General features: G+C 46.1%; 1 long non-coding RNA gene across 1 annotated transcript; it reads left to right on the top strand.

Moving 5' to 3' along the window:
• The first annotated feature begins 244 nt into the window (after positions 1–244).
• LOC142776321 (uncharacterized) lies at positions 245–4474 on the top strand. Its single transcript, XR_012887451.1, has 2 exons — positions 245–799; positions 4072–4474. It is a non-coding gene; the product is annotated as an uncharacterized LOC142776321 (long non-coding RNA).
• Positions 4475–4733: the final 259 nt, after the last annotated feature.

The following is a 4733-nucleotide window of genomic DNA, read 5'->3' as shown; positions in this document are numbered from 1 at the left end:
TTCTCAAATGACATTAGGTTCTTGGTGTGAGAGCAAAGAAATGACAATACAAAAGAATGACACTCGATGTAAATGACATTATACCGCCGTCACACCGAATGTGTAACGACATTCGCAGCGAAATACATTAAGCGGTAATGACATTTTTGCTGCTGCTACAAGAGCATTGTGAACGACATTCACGCGCGATGACATAAGGCCGTTGAATGTGTTCGCCGAACTTCTGGAAATCTGGCATTTGTAATCTCGTCAACAGTCACTTGAGAAAAAATTGCAAAATATTTATCTCAAAGCTAGTATAAACTATGATCTGATATTTATTAAAGGTTGTTGTTAGCGTTTCAGTATTTGTTTTGTTAGCGTTTCGGCATTTGTTAGGGTTTAGGTTGTTGTTAGGGTTTCGGTATAATGGAGGCAATTTGTGCTGCTATATTCTCTTTTCCAGACCCTCATTTGACGCTAACGCATCTTGCCAGCTATATATAGAAACGCCTTGTGTTATTTTGGCGAAGTTTCAGAGTGGTAGCACTCGCTAATCATAATATACGTGCACACGTGTTGGACACCAATCTACTAGCCATGGATCCGAATGCCACAAACAGCCAACAAAAAGCGCATTGGGCTGACGAGGAGACTCGGGCCCTTTCGAATGTCTGGGAAGATCATCTGGTCGACCTAAGGCGGGTGAAGCGAAATAAGAAGGTATACCTTGCGATGAAAGAATGCCTGCGTGCGCAAGGCATTGAGAAGACCGTCAAAAGCTAAAATACAAAATAGAAAACCCGGCTAGCCATTACAGGTAAGCGAGCACCTCTGCTCAAGGCGACACGTGTTCGTCACGTGCTGCCGCTTTAAAATGCGAGGGCACGCTCAGGCAGCGTTGTAAGCTGGCTAGCGGTGAATAGGCAATTCTTCGCGAGGGTGTATTGTCTTTTGTGTGTAGTAGCGCAGGCTGAGTTTTTACGAATTAAAACATGAACGCCAGGACTGTGCTTCAGGTTTGCCCTTCAACCAGCACTAATGCCTGCCCCGCCACGGTGGTCTAGTGGCTGAGGTACTCGGCTGCTGACCCGCAGGTCGCGGGATCGAATCCCGGCTGTGGCGGCTGCATTTCTGATGGAGGCGGAAATGTTGTAGGCCCGTCTACTCAGATTTGGGTGCACATTAAAGAACCCCAGGTGGTCAAAATTTCCGGAGCCCTCCACTACGGCGTCTCTCATAATCAAATAGTGGTTTCGGGACGTCAAACCCCACAAATCAATCAATCAATCAACACTGATGCCTATTTACTACAGCTAGATTTTGTAAACGCGTTCTGTTTTTTTTTTTTGCGCATATCTTGTAATTGTATGATCTTGTTGTGCCCTTATGCTCTCGGTACTAGTCATTTTCTCAAGGTATTCTCAATTTTGCTTCTGTTTGCTAGCATTTTTAATGTCAACACATCGTTTCTCGGGGTGCCTTCGTAGCGAGAATACAAATTTATCTTTCTGTTCTAAGGCACCGACGTCTATCTAAACATTATTATTGACTGAATGCTGTAAAGTGACAAAAGGAGCAATAATAAAATTTCTTGCTAACAAGATGTTATTGGCAAATTGCATAAGGAGATGAGATGCCAGCTTTCCTAGCAGCACTAATGCTACAGATCCCTCTAACTTTTATGAGCATCACTGGAATAACAGCGCATTTATTACAGGAATCTCAGCAGAAAAACGACTGGGCCAGGTGCAGTGACGTGGCACTTTTATACGGATATTGCTCAATTTTGTAGCTGCCTACCGATAAACAACAGCAGCCTTGTAGAAGCGACCACACGTACAGATAACACAGCGGAAATGATATGTACATTTTGGAAGCATATAAGGCTCCTGTGAAGCTAACTTGCCATTTGTGTGTTTCGTGTCAGTTACCAGGAAACGCACAAATTTAGTACGTTCCTCTGGCGATATGACAAATGAAACTGATTGATTCTTTGCAGACTGATTGAACCGCTTGTTTTAAGCACGGGCAAAAAAAACAAGGGCTCATGGTTTAGATACTACCAGTACAAATACTTGCTACAAAATGCACGAACTTACTCCACAGCATGCAAGGCTAGCAGCCTACAGCACTACAGTCCCACCAGTCTGACAGTATGCTCGTGTCTTGTGTCTGCCTCTTCAAAAATTTCTGAACATGAGCGGGGAAAATTACGAAGATTGACAGGGCATTTCATATGCGCTAAACGAAGATACGCATGCGTTATTATGGCTTATTAGGGTGTGTCATTGAATGCTAACTTTAGGTACGAATATTATTACCAATTTTCGAAACGCCACACTCTTTCTGTGATAATGATGATGATGATGATGATGATGATGAAAACTTTATTACTCCCAAAAGAGCGGACCGGCCGAGACGTCGGTTACGCTGGTTAGAGGAGGTCAGCGGGGATCCCTTGGGACACCGCGGCCTCCAATGCGCGTGAGATTACCCGGCGTTGCTGTGCCGAGTCAGTGATATGCAGAAGGGACTCCCATGTATCTTCTGTGTGAGAAGCGTCAGCGTACATTGGGAACGTCCATGCCATGTGTATGAGGGTGGTCGATTGTTAGCAGTATTTACAGTGTGGTGTCACGAGGTGTGGATATACCTTGCTATAAAGCCAGGGGTTGGGAAAGACACCTGTCTGACGCTTGTGCCAGAGGGCGGCATCACGTCGAAGGAGGTCTTTATGAGCTGGAGGATAGCGGAGACGGTCTAGTCTGTAGTGCTGTAGAATGTCTGTGTAAGTGACCAAAGGAGTCAATTCTTCGCAGGCCTGGGAGGGTGAAGAATGAGAAGTGTAAGGCGTAAGGAACTCCATCCGGCAGTTGAGATCTCGGGCTAGAGTGTGTGCCTGCGCATTTCCACTAAGGAATTCATGAGCTTGGGCCCAGATAAGAAAGCGAGGTGAGATAGGCGGGGTGTGATGCTTTATGATTGAGTATACCTGTGTAGAGATATGACCCGCGTCAAAATTTCGGATGGCGAGTTGGGAATCACTTATGATCACCTTTATTATTAGGTCGGTCATTGCGAAAACAATGGCAACCTCTTTGGCAACTGTTATATCGCTGGAGTGAATTACACTACATGCCGTGCTCCACCCCCTTGTGGGGCCAGGGAATCAGCCACCATTGTTGATCGATGTGGGTGTCGTGAGGCGTCTGTGTACGCGACATTGGAACGATTTGAGGGACGTTTCTGTAGTTGGCGCGCTCAATCAGCCCTACAATCCGCATGATGTTCGGGCTGCATGTGCTTGGAGATCGGAGGAATACGAAGACTGAGTCGTTGATCTGTCGGTACATCTTGGTAAGTGGTGGCCACCCGCGTGGGAATGAGTACAATTTGGTGCAATACAGCACGTCTTGCATGTGTGAGTGAGAGCCACTTGTACTGGGACGTAAGAGCGGGGTTGTCGGTATAAACTTCTAAAAATCTAGCATGTGGTGAATATAGCGGATTGTTACAATTCAGTCAGCCAGTATGCAGTTATGGGGGACTTTTTATTTTCAGCCAAGCATTACGAGGTGGATATACGTATTCATGTAAATTAGAAAGGGTTGCACATATCGATTGCTTACGAAGCACACCGAATACAGGCACTTAAATACTATCTCATGGTCTCACGTAACGTGTGCATTCACATTAGAGCACACACTTTAGTTTCATTGGTATGAAGTGCACGTTAGCCTCGCCGTGGTGGTATAGTGATTAAGGTACTCGGCTGTTGACCCGCAGATCGCGGGATTGAATCCCTGCTGCGGTTCCGCAATTTTCATGGAGGCAAAAATGCTGTAGGTCCGTGTGCTGAGATTTGGGTGCACGTTAAAGAACCCCAGGTGGTCAAAATTTCCGGAGCCCTCCACTACGGCGTCTCTCATAATCATATGGTGGTTTTGGAACGGTGAATCACACATATCATCTATCATGAAGTGGAAGGTACGAGGTGATAATCTGCAGATTGTCCGCAGCAATTGCATATTCGCTCGGAGTTTTTCACAAATATGTTCATCCCATGTGGCCCTTTATTTTTTTTTTCAGCTCATACACAGCATGGAGCACGGGCAGGCAAAGCAGGAAGAGCGCGAAAATGACCACACAGAAGCCCCGCCACCGTCAGAGCCCCCACGTAGAACCATGCCAGGGGATTCTCTTCCAACATCACCATCACCCAGCACAGACAACAGCAGACCACAGGCACCAACACAAAAAGCACACCTGAGAATTGAACAGACAGACTTAACACACTGAAAACACTTCTGACACAACTATTAGAAACAAATCGGTAGTTGTACACTGACTCAAGGAAAAGCAGAGAGGAGGAGTCGGAGCTTCGGCGACTGGAGCTTGACGTATACTCCGGCAGTCGGCAGCTACAGAACGGCACCTGACCGATGCACTTCTGAAGTACTTAGCAAAATAAAGTATGTGCTTGATGTTTCCATGTGAAGTGCATAATTTGACACACTAGTTTTACTGGGCTCGTTTCTGAAAAGTATTCTGCGAGTGCGAATTACATCCTCACCTTGACCAGTGCGTTCATCAGTCTTGTGCGAGGGCTACTTGTACAGTTCATTGAAGGTGTACACGTCTTGTGCCAGCTGTTATCCGTGTTGTCCCGACAGGTTTCGCAAATGGGCCAAGTGCAGGCTGTCCTAATGGCAAGCTTGGCATTTGACAGTCTGCTTGCTATTATCTTAACC

The sequence above is a fragment of the Rhipicephalus microplus genome, chromosome X (assembly GCF_043290135.1).
Source record: "Rhipicephalus microplus isolate Deutch F79 chromosome X, USDA_Rmic, whole genome shotgun sequence".
In the NCBI taxonomy this organism is placed as follows: domain Eukaryota; kingdom Metazoa; phylum Arthropoda; class Arachnida; order Ixodida; family Ixodidae; genus Rhipicephalus; species Rhipicephalus microplus.
The sequence above is the reverse complement of the archived record's forward strand: the minus strand, read 5'-3'. Positions and strand labels throughout refer to the sequence as shown.